This window comes from Falco punctatus (genome assembly GCF_963210335.1).
Source record: "Falco punctatus genome assembly, chromosome: 15".
NCBI lineage: Eukaryota > Metazoa > Chordata > Aves > Falconiformes > Falconidae > Falco > Falco punctatus.
Genome location: NC_137595.1, coordinates 8,183,769 through 8,196,354, shown reverse-complemented (window position 1 = coordinate 8,196,354; position 12,586 = coordinate 8,183,769). Strand labels below are relative to the sequence as shown.

Sequence of the window (12,586 nt, the reverse complement as noted above, 5' to 3'; positions counted from 1 at the left end):
GTATTCCTACCCTGAAGACATTTTTGGTTTATTCATAAAGATCCCAATTTGATCCATAGTTAAGAGCTATGAGTCCTATGAATGCTGAATAGGGAAGTAGTTTATGAGTAGTAAGAGTCATCTGCAGCCTAAGGTACTTTCCCTGCCCACAAGAAAATCCTCAGTCCTTTTGGAGGTTTTCCTAGTTAGACTGGATCTTCTTTGTACCCACAGGAAACCCTTTGCAGCAGCACCTCGTGGTAATATGCAGTTATCCCCAGCTACAGTTTATTGTGTTCCTGTTGCTCTTACAGCATCTCCCCATTGTTTGTTCCTAAAAAACCACCTGTAATGCAGGTGTGTGCCAGCTTGCAGGCCCTATCCATCTGCACGTGATGCTGTAGGATGTTTTGCATGAGCCCTTTCCTGTAGCCCAGGAACTGTGAGTGAATGTTACCTTCAAAAAATGAATGTGGAAATAAGATGATAATTGAGGAGACAGATGGCAAAATCATCCAGCCATGGGCAGTTTCCCAGCAAGAATTTGTGTGGAGGGCAGTAAAAGGCTCCGTTTTGCACAACACTGGGCGATTCCTGCCAGCTGCCTGGGTGACAGGGTTTCTTGGAGGAGCTCTCCTCCTCTTACAGTATCTTAAGCTCCGAAAGGCAAAAACTATATTAGCATTGTGATTTCCAAGATCCTTGTAACCTCATTGGTTTCTACAAAGCTGCACAGCTCAGAGCAAAATTCGACCTCGTCTAACGTGTTGAAACTCTGTTTCTTTGGCTCCAAAGTACTGAGACACTGGAAATATTAATTGTCAGTTTATTTCAGCTCCTTTCACAGATGTTTTACAAAGCTACAAACATAAGCTTGCCGTGAATATTTCTTGTTCTCTTGCCATGGCCCCATGCTGCCACTGCCATGGCAACCACAAAATCTCCTCTCCATCCCTATCAGGCCTTGTCTGCTCCGCTGGGGAGCCTCTGCCTCGTGATGCCACAGTTGTGGCAGTGCCTCTTCCCACTACCGGGCCCACTTCTCCCTATTTCCTGACTTTCCACTGCAGGACCCCCCTGCAGTAACTGGGGATGGGATAACATCTCACCTCTTCTCTCCACCCCATTTTAGTCCAGAGGAATAGTCACATTTCTGCTGTGTGGAATTAGCACAAGGGAAGAAGGACACAGTATTTGAGGTCTCCCACTAGTTAGGTCTTCTCCAAGCCATGCTTGGGAGGCTCTGGACAATACTTTGTGGACAGTTTACATGTGTGGGTGCTACACAAAATTCCTCATTGAAAATGGACAGTTCCAATGACTTTTTAACCAGATTTTGAAGGTTTAAAACTTTAATACATGTTATATATGGGATATGCCTTTTTCTTTACAAAGGGAGGAAAGGACATATCAAATCTTAGAAATGAACATAACATGACAATTTTGCAAACCGCCATGAAATAAGGATTTATTAGTTTGTTGATCTCCCCTGGGGACCTGAGTGCAATAAAAGCAGGAATTGTGCTGACTCGGGTGGAAGTGTGGAACATGTTCAACTTGAAGGCAAATGGTTTTGCTGCACAATCCAGGGATATAGGCTGGATGAGCTCAGCTGTCACTCAGTCTGTTAATCCCTCAAATCTTTAGCGCTTGAGGATTAATTTCTCTAAATATTGTGCCAAATATAATAGTCTCTATCTCTCACACTATTAGACGTGTATGAACTACAAGGAGCCTTTTGTCTCCCTAATAGGATTCAGCCCTAATTCTGAAGTCATAAAGCATGAGTTTAAAATATAATAACTTAAAAAAAAACCCAAAACATTTTCCACAGGTAGAAAGGTGACAGCTGGACAGTTTTAAAGCCCTAATCCTGGGCTTTGCTTCTGGCCTTTATACCAGCCCTACAGCAGAAACAGGCCAGGTAACATGCTTGCTTGCTTCTGCTTTTGCCTGGTACAGAAGATTTCCAGGGTGACAAAGAAGAGATATCAGCAACACAGTGCCTTTCCACTGCCATATCTTGATTTGGGAGGGTGGGGATGGTGGTATTGGGATGGAAAGGGTGCCTTGACGGGAGGCACCCAAGTATAATTATAATGCTGAGCAAGTGTGCACGTGTAAGTGACAGCAACTTCTGAGACTCATAGTTACATGATAGAGCGCTAGTCCAAATAAGACCATTTTGATTAACAAAATAACAATACTTTCAGATGACATCTTATGTGTAGGGTTCTATTAGGGCTTTCTACTCTCTCGGGGACAGTCTGTTACAGCTGGGGAGTGCTGTCAGAGAGTTGACCCTGTACTGTTACGCTTCCTTATTGTACTAGCTTCAGGTTGTAGAGAATCAAGATCTTAAGACTTGGTTTTGGGGTCACAAGGCTGTGGGACTGAACAGTGACAGCCATATACTTTCCTGCTGTGCTACTCTGTCCTGGTAGAAACAGCTGGTGGAAGTGAATAACAATACAATTTCTCACTTCAGAATTGTCTCACTTGGCATTCATGCCTTTATGAAGCAACTACTGCTATTTTCCTTTCCTCTCCTGTATCCCTAACAACACCTGCAGATGACAAATCGTAACCAATTACACTATTATTTTTAATGTGGGTTGTATTGATTACCCAGACTCGCTCCAGGTGGGTCTGAGATATCTTACTTCAAACAGTTCTTTTCTCTTGGCACCGAGAATCAGTGCGTGGTGCATTGAAATGAACTTAAATTAGAGCAGACAGCATGTGATGTGGTGAGTGATGGCCACTGCTTGCCAGGAGGCCAGCAAAATTTGCAGCGTATTGGGATAAGATTCAGGGGCATATTCCAGCAGCCTTCCACTGAAGCTCCCTATCAGAGACCTCACTCTGAGCCCTTGGGAAAACTCCTTATTCCACAGCCATGCACCGAGGCTCAGCCCATGCTGAGAGCTCGAGCTCAGGCACGCGGGTCACTGTGCCCCACAGTCATGGCTTCCCAGCAAAAGCTCCTCAGCTCCTAGGTGCTTTCTGCCTAGATGACCATATGTCATCACAGTAAGTTGCTTTTTTTTCACATTTTTTTTTGTTGCTGCATCCAGTTTGCTTTATTCAGATCACTTTCTGCTGTGCTGCTTTGTTTCCATTCTGACATTCCTCACGTCCATGTTTTTCTGCATCCCATTGATAAAACATGGTAAGGTATTGGGCTAGGAGCTGGTCCCTGTGGGACTCTTGGAAAAACTTTGCTCGTTGATGATATCCTGCTGTAACTGAGGTTTCAAACACGCTTTTGTCAGTTCAGTATCCTTTTGTGCTAACTTCTGCCAGGCTGCCTTGGTGTATTTTTAGTTTCTAAACTAGAAAAATGTCCTGTGATACCAAGTCAAACAGCTGATGCAGTATCTTCTGTAAGAAAACTGCAGTTCACCAAATGAAAAGTTGTACACAAGACTGAATAGATTTCAAATAATCTAACCAATCTGAAAACAAAGTAGAATAAAAAATCTGAAAGTGGCAATGAACGAGTTTCATTTTTTAGCTCTGAAGGACCTTTTCTTTTGAAATAGTAGCTCATTTATACTTTCTGAGAAGTGAAACTTGAGATAAAGCATTCTGCTTTCATGGCTTGAAAAAAATTAAGGTTAGTGAGTACTCTTCTTGGTATATAAACTTTTTCTCCCAGTTTGGGATGGCAAAGAATGTAAAATTCTAAAAAAAATAGAATAAAAATCATTGAGGTATTGACAAATTACTTCCTGGTCAGAACTACTTAAGTACAGGATATCAACATTTTCATTATAGCAATCAAATGTGCAGTTTTACTCCAAATGATAATTAATTAACTTTGAAGATGCAAAGTGAAATAAAAATCTTTAAATTCAGAGCCAGTTAAGATTTTCACTCTCTTGCTTTTAGGTGAAAGTGAATGCAGAAATATAGGAACACTGGAAGCAAATGGTTTCACTGTTGTAGTTCCTAGCAATCCAAGAATAAATTGATACCTTTCTATAAAACTGATCTAATGAGATTTTGAAATAAAAAGGTCGTCCTTATTGGAACATTAATTAGATTCTTTGAAAAAATGGGAAGCTGAAATTTTTGGTCTGTCAGCACCCTGGTAAAGATAGAAAACCTGTTATATGTCTGTTAAAAGTATAACAAGATCATGTAACTAGAAATGGAAGAAGTCAGCGAAAATTAGAAAGAAAGCAGGCCGTTTTTAAAGTAAGATTAATTAACCATTGAAATAGCTTCCCAAGGGGCATGGTACCTTTTCTACCACTTAAAGTCCTTAACTCAAGGTGGGATGTCTTTTTCAAGAAAATTCTCTAACAGCGCAAACTGTTCAACTAGATCTAGGCGTCGTAGTGTGAAATGCTGTGTTATGCAGGTCAGGTTTGAGAGGACTGTGCTGTTCTGCTTTGGCCCTTTGCACCTGGGGGTTCAGGCTTCATGGAATAGGTGAGAGTCCGGCCTGCAAGCTGAAATGTGGTCACTGTTGGAAGGGGAGGCTTTGAATGAGACGTAGGGTACAGATGTGTGGTGCATGGACGTGCAACTCTGTGAAGGTGGAGCGCAGTGGTCCATTGTGAGCTCCAGCTGGAGCAGAACATGTCCAGGGAGGTTGCAGGATGGGGCAGGCTTTTCCCTGTGGTTTGCACTTGTCTAATTTTCCTTATCCCTTCCCGTTGCCCCTGCACCTTTGAGTGACGGCTGCTTGCAAACCTGCTGTTAAACTCTGCTATTGCTGAACCTGTATTAACCTGAAGGCATTAGAGAAATTGGTTGGAAAGCTCAAAACGTTCTTGGAGGTCAGGAAAAAGAGTCTTACGAATGACAAAGAAGAAAATAGGAGTCAATAAGACACACAATAGTAGAGGAAAATATTCTCTTTTACAAAACCCGGTGACTGAGGAAATTCCCCAGAGGAAGGAGAATAAGGTGCTTCCTACCTGACAGTGAGTGACAGCTTTTTCGTGTACTGTGGCTTGACAGTTAAGTTTCCCCCCTGAGAAAGGAGAGACTAACTTTTCTCAGAGCGTTAATGCTCGCTCACATCCCAGCTCTTCTCCATTTCGATGTTCTCCATGTCGAGTCCAGACCTTCCTCCACTTCCACTGAATCTTGCACTGGTCTTTGTTGCACAAAAAGATTTGAATGAATAAGAGGCTGGGGAAAAGAGGAATGGACCAACCTTCTGCTTCCCGCCCTGAGAGCAATCACTCCTGGTTCCCTCTGTATCACCTGCTGCTGCACTCCGTGACAGATCATCAGCAGTGGGAAACATAATTTCCAGTGACACTGGGAGCTTCGGCATGGAGACACAACCATGCCCCATGGTGAAACCAAGAGGTGCCTGGTGCATTTGCTGTTTCACAAGATTATGGACTATAGGTCTCCGCAAGCGCTCCTGGGCAAGAGAAAAGGCAAGACAGAACTCAAGGGAGACTGTAGGGTGCTTTGGGAGGAGTGACCCCATGTCCCAGTGACCCCATGGAATGACAGCTCCTTCTCAGGCTCCCATGGCTAGCTCTGGTTTTCCTGTGGTGGCCCTGATCCAGGAGTCTCCTCCTGGTCGTCTCACCCAGTGGTGAGAAGATGGATGAGGCTGCCCTCAGCAGGAGGACAACACAGACTCGCCACTATCATAACCCAGAGAGATGGAGCAGTGATGTGTCAGGGCCACCGTATCTTTTCATCCTCCTTTTTCAGGCACAAGGCACTGAAAGGGAGAACTGGCTGCAGTGTCTGATTCCTCTGTGCGCATTTACGCATTTGTGGGGTTCAGGCTCTTGTACAGTCTGCAACCAGTTCTGCCTATCCCATTTGCGGTCACTCTATCCCATGCAAGTATGGGATTTATCCTGCCTTACACCTGCTGCAGTATTTTTATGTTTCCTTCTGATGTCTAAGGATGAAACAGGTTTCTAAAAGGAGACCACATAGATTGTAGCAGGCTAAATAGGATATGCAATTTTTGAGAGCATATGAAGCCCCTTAGGCAACAGTTATGCGATCTCAAAGCAAGGTTTGGTGAAATAGCTCATGTTGGTTTCTTGAGGGTTATAGCTTCTTAGCAGAGAAATCCCTAGCTGCATTCTCTTTCCCTTGACTCTCTAGTTTAACATCTTGTTTGCTTTTGTCATGTATTATTTTTCTTCCCTTTTTTCAGCGAGCCTTACTTGCTGCCTTTCCTGGTGTTTTTGATGCCTGATTTATGGCTTATGACTTGTGAGGTGCTGCAATAGGGAGGCTGATGTAAGTCCATCTCTTGTTCTTGTAATTCTGTTCTCTAAATTCAGCTGCACGGGATAACAGATAAAAACTACAAGCCTTCCCTGCAGGTCTCATGATGGCCTTGATCTTTGTGTTTTTTCAGCTCCAGTCCCATAAACCTTCGAAGCTAACCTTGCAGCTGTGTCCTGCTAGGCTCTCCCACACAGGTCAATCTCATTTCTATTTTTGATTGTTACATTTTAAAGATAGAAATTCCCTTTCTTGCTTCACGGCATTCAAATGCTAATTAGATCCCTTAAATGTCTAGGAAGTTATCCCAGTTTACACATATATGGTTTATTAACTCATGCTCATTTCAAACCTTTTCTTTGATGTAGGCTAATGGAATTATTCTTTTAGAATCACTTTAAAAGGTGACTTCGCTTTCTTTCTTGCTGGATAGTTTTCCTCTGAAGCACATTTGTGACTCTGCCTTTGGAAAAAATACCTGCTTCTCCATGGGCGAATGTGAACACTCCTGGACTTGCATGCAACAGATAAACAGATGCTTTCTATTTGCAGCAACTTACTTGTTCAAGTTCACACTTTCACTCTTCACTGAAACAATATTTATTTTACTTAACTTTCCATAGCTGCACAGCTAACAAGACAGAGCAGAGCAGGTTTGCAAAAATACATCTGCCTAGAGAATATGGTCATGTGAGCCAGCATTTGTTTCCAGCTGTTTTCTTGTCATTAGCTTTTAATTTCAACAACTACCTGCTTGTGCCTTTCCTCTTTTTTCCCCACCTCAGGTATTTTGTGCTGTTATTGTGATTGTCAGTTCTGTTCTGCTTGAAATGTTTCCGTGTATGTTGCCATGGTTACAGGTGCCAGAATTGGAAATAAATGAAGGGGGTATCAAGGCACCGTTGTGACTCTGATGGAGGCTTAGCACTAAGATGTTAGCTATTACATTGCTGGATTCCACGTTATTTGATGATGGATCCATTTTAATAGAATATTTAAATGCTTACGTGAATATAGATTGCACTAAAATGGAATTAGGTAGAACTGGATTTAAAGTAAATTAATTTTTTTAACAGCTTTTTTTTTAATGAGTACATAGCCTTTGGGACAGTCTGCAAGTAAGTGAACAGAATGTCTAGAACATCTATTGCATGAATGGTATGAACAGGTATGATTTTATCTACCGCTGGAGTATGGATGAGTATTGAGTACATTTCTTCACAAAAGTTCAAAGGGAGAAGAGAAAAAACTGGTTTAGGAAGGCTTCAGAATGGTTGCTTATACCTGAATAAGGAAGACATTTGGAAATTAGGTGTGTGCTGTCTCTCTTTTATATTCTGTATAGCAGTATCACCTGCTTGTAAAGGTTTGTGGGAAGCTTGTGATGGAGATGACGTGAGGGTTTCTGCAAAACAAGGGTTCCTTCTTCCATTTCTCATTTTATAGGCTTGAGACTTAATCCAAAGCTCAGCAAAGTCAATGGAGAAATTCCCAATGACAACAGTGAAATTTGAGTTGATTCTTTGTTTAGCTTTTTAGCAACCTTTTTCCACATTGTTCAAAGTGATATTAGTCTGTTTTAAGTCCTTTTTTCTATCAGATTGTGTCAAGCAGTCAACCCCCCCTCAGTGTGCATCCGTGGGTAATGTGTTTCATGTGTTCTTTAACCAGGGGGATGGGCAAAATGTGGAAGCAGTGCTAAACGTTTTAAATGGGTGGGTAACATGTCACGCTTGCCCCAGAGAAAGTTCCTGCCTTCCTTTCCCAGAGAAGGGATGGGTTTTCCTTTATTGATGATACCTGGCCCCGCTGAAGTAAGCTGAAAGGCTTCTGCCTATGTGAAAGGAAATTGTGTGTATGTGTGAATGTATTAATAGGCTTGTATAGCTATGTACGTATAATTAAAACCTTCATATTTTTGAAGTAGCTTTAAAATTAAGCTATGGCTTTCTATTCTCTGAAATGTTATTTTGAATCCAATAGAAAGAGGGCAAACAGTATCGTATGCTTATAGTGTTGATTAGTGATTATAATTGGATTGTAATAGTAATACAAGGTTTTACTGAAGGTTGAGGTTTTGGAGTAACTCAATTTATCATGTGTAAAATGCAGGGAACTGGAGAAAGTGAAGGCAGTTACTGTATTGATCTCTTCCCCTAATTTGTATCTTCATTTCTTATTAACCTTCCTCTAGCAAAATTCTCAATGAGAGTATTCTATCTCTAGCCCTTGGGATTAATCTTGTGGAATAGCTTTGATAAGTTATAAATGTGGAACTTAGAAAATACATCCTCCACAAAATGCAGAACCTGCATTTATGCTCATCTGAGAGTTGCACTTATTCTTGAAAGCTGTCTCTCTTTTGAGGTAGATTAGAAATACTACTGTATGTTAACCCCAGTTGGGTGGAGAGTAAGTGTCTGCGATTTGGTACTTTAGTGGGGAAGCGGAAGGTGCCTCTGGTGTCTCTTTTAGGTGTTCACTGTCCTGCTTGCATAAAGCAGGTAGATGTGACTGGAGAGGGAGGGTTTAGGCTGTGGAGTGAATCAGCAAAAGGGAGGAACAGAGCTTGGTGAAGGAATGGAACTTTTTTTTTTCTCTCTTTTTTTTTTTTCTTCTGTTAATGAATGTAGATCCCAAAAGGGAACTGAGATCTAAACCATCTAAAATCACAGGTGCCTAAAAAAAAAAAATTAAGGCAGAGTTTAACCATGTTAAATTGTCACAGACCCACAAAAACTATGCCTGGTGGCCAGAGCATTTCAGAGTCCGTAGGTACTGGGGTTTTCACCAGTGTAGTCAGTTAGAAATGTGAAGTTCAATTTATTAGTTATGGCTGTGGTCGCCTTTTGTATACCTTGTAGCATTTATAGAAGGACTAGCGGCTGTACTGTTTCCACTGCTTGAACTAGCTCGTGTAGAGTAGCCGGGGTAACTCTGCACAGCACTGAAATATGCTTTGCAGCCACCCCTTCAATGCCCTACTGATATTTGTGAATTCAGCTCCACCAGCTGGACACCTAAAAGCTAAGCACTTAAAAGCCTGTGTCCCTTTGTCAATCTGGACCTAAATTTTTAACTCTATATACTGCAGAGACTTTGTCTGGGAGAAGCTAGGGAAAGCAGCATCTGCTTTGTTTGAGCACTTGCTTTGTATAAGCACTCAGCAAACACACACAACTGCCACAAAACAGGGTGTCATATTTGCCTGCGATTTTGCAATTGCCTGCCATTAGGTCGGGGGACGTACATGTGCACAGGATAAAAGGAGTCACAACAAAATCAGTGTTTACACAAACTCCACAGGCAGCATCTGCCTGGCTAGCTGCAGTCGTTCCAATTCATTGCGATATCTAATTGTTGACAAACTGTTGTGTTTTCTTTGACACTGAATATAATTTGCAGGACAAGGTAAATGTAACGCCCGTTCATCTCCTGATGAGTGTGTTGAGCTACTGTTTTATGGTGGACTTTAAAATTTTGACTCTGGTTTGTACCCGATGAAAATAAGCTTGTGGAAATTGTTTGGCAGTATCCTCTCTCTGTGTGAGCGCTGGGAATTATTGCTGCGCGGGACAACAACGACCACTAGTGGCTAAAGATATTTTTCCAAAGTTCCTAAAACTGGAACGGAAAATCCATGAATTCAGTATATTAAGTTAATGCAACCCATGCTATTGGATGGATTTTGTGTGCTAAGACATGAAAACACGTCAGTGTTTTTGTAAGATGCACATACTCTACTCACAGCTGTGATTTGTCTCCTTTTTCGAGGACTGGTCCAAGGTGTCTTTGAATTGGCCGCTTGCCCTCTGGTCAGTATTAATGCAGACAGTTCCAGTTCCACTTCTCCCTCCAAATCACTCAGTTTTGTTGCAAGCACAATGATGCAAGGCCTTCAGCAGCAGAGCGGCTTCCAGCTACTGCCCCACTCTGGAGAATCCAGGCCTTACCCCCCATTTAGGTACACTGCATCAGTCCTTGGTACTGCAGTTGTTGCTTCTCCTGTTGGTTAGCATCTTCTGTCACTTGTCTTTCATGCACTTTTTAATTGGTTAATTACTGTAGCCATATGCTAAACATGCATTAGAGCGCTGGTTATTAGCAATTACCATATGTTCAGTTCACTTTATACAGTTTTAGATGCTATATTTAGGCATTTCCTGGTCTGCATGTCTACCTTATACACCACCACAGGTGTCTCATGTGGGCCTTTTGTTAGTTCTTTAACGGGCTGTAGGCATCCTGTTTGTTAGTCTATTACGTGACTGCTCGTCATTCATGCTCACCGTCTCCCTCCACTTGTACAGCCACAATAATCACACGTTATTTTTTTCTGGGTAAGGAAATGCTGCACAAATCTGTAGTGTTTCATGGGCAGATAATGCAGGCTGCAAAATGTTACAAAGATTTATCTTCCTAGGCCAGGCGCTGTTTTACCCTCTGCCTGTTTTGCGTTACTCACATTTCAGTGAAACTGAGCCCATCGTTTCTGCTCCGTTGAGGTGAAGGGACCCCAGAGCATCCAGTCCCTCTTGCCTTTCTTTAAATGACTGTAAATTAGTGTACAGTGCAGGGCAGTGGGAATCAGGCGTTATACATCACCATCTCAAAATGTAGATCTTGCTGCCCCCCTACGCCCCTCTCTAACCCCCTGTGCTCTCGCAGCAGTTGCAGTAGCACATGGCAGAGGAAGGTGGCACAGGACGAAGAGGAATCCCAGACACGTTAATAAGTAAAGCTGACGGAGTTTGGTTTGGACACTGCTCCCCCAGTGCTGCCGAAGCCCCCAGTGTAAACTTAGTCAAAATCAAGCAGAGTGGCTCCGTTCGAGTGTAAAACAGTAACGGCAGGATAAAATATAGATTATTTAGAAGTGCACACAGAACGTGAATTTCCTCTCTCTGTAAGCTCTTTGTGGTTCCTGCTGTTAATCCAAATACCAGTCTGCAAACTGAGTTTTCCACTGGTTCAGCTGGTGTGCTGGGGGGCTTCAGCAGGGACAGGAAAGTCATTTGATCCATAGCAGAGCTAATTTGCCCTAGCCATGCAAATGTGTGTAAGTCACATTATTGTTAATGAGCTGCAGGCACGATTGGAGGGGGAACGTACTCCCCAGCTTACTTTACGAGACAGTATGTAGTTACTCTGAATGGTCTCTGCAATGTGCAGTTGAAACCAAGCCAGGGGCATAATGCCAAAAGAAAGGGGAAAAATACTTAAGGCAGACAGTTTGCCAGTAGCTTAGCAGCTGTCAACTAGTTGTTCCAGGAAGATATAAATATTTAAGATTAATGATACCTGGCTCTAACTCTCTTTCTGTGTATATAACATACAACAGTATGTGCGTTGCTATACGATGCATGTGTTGTATTTAGAGAGATATAATGATTTATTTAAACGCTCAGCAGTGTGTACAAAAGGAAGACTCCTGGCTGCACACCAAATGCAAAAGCTACATCCTGTATTTACAAGAAAAGTTACTTCTTCCCAGCTGGCTATTACAAAAGGTAAGTAAGGGTGGTTCTCTGGTCAGGGCATCCACTTGGGCTCTGGAGCTCTGCACTGAATTCTACTTTGGGGAAACTCCTTTCCAGGAAGCCCCAAATCCCCCTTTTATAAAAATACTTGCTCTTAATCCCAAAGAATGACTACGTAAGTGGTTAATGTAAAGTAGGTAGTTAATTTCTACTGGGAGAGAGGGAATAAAGGGGCATTTCTTCCTCCTTAAGGGGACTATTAGGATATATGGTGAGGAGCTATACCTATCAGCAGGGAATCATATCCAGAAATAAGATAAAACTTTGGGAATTTTCCCTTATCCTTCTTTGATTTTAACTGAAATATAAATTTTAAACAGCTTCCACTAACTGGTCAGAATACAGGAAGAAAAGTCACAAAGACCTCACAAAAATTTTCTTTACATCTTTATTTTTTTAGAACAGGGAGAGTACAGGAATGGTTGGGCCCATGGTCTAGTTTTCATCCTTTGATTTATGGGTTGATTGTTCTTGGGCCTTTCTGGCTAACCAAAATGAGAAAAAGCTTAACTCCTCCCTGTGGGGAGTCTCCAAAGTCTTGAAATGGACACTGATTTCTGTATCTTTGTTAATAGGGCAAACTTCGGTTAATGATCACATTCACACAGCCTCTGGGATGGATGTGACGGTGTTAACTGGCTCTCCAAATGTCCCACCTGTGCTGGAAAAAGCTGGTCGTTGGTTCTGGGCTCAAGAAAAATCACCAGTTTTGGAGCAGCCACTGTAGCCTTTATAGCTCTGTACCTTCAGGACCTCCTTCTCTCATCCCCTTCTACCTGCCCCTGAGTGGAGAGAATCCAGCTCCTGGAGCTGCAATTTGAGCATCCTTATGGGTGATGTCG

General features: G+C 42.3%; 1 long non-coding RNA gene across 1 annotated transcript in view; it reads left to right on the top strand.

Moving 5' to 3' along the window:
- LOC308054015 overlaps positions 1-12,586 on the top strand; it is an 83,902-nt gene that overhangs the window by 35,469 nt on the left and 35,847 nt on the right. Inside the window, exon 1 of the long non-coding RNA XR_013923907.1 lies at positions 1-12,586. This exon is cut by the window's left edge and continues 35,469 nt beyond it. This is a non-coding gene — a long non-coding RNA (uncharacterized lncRNA).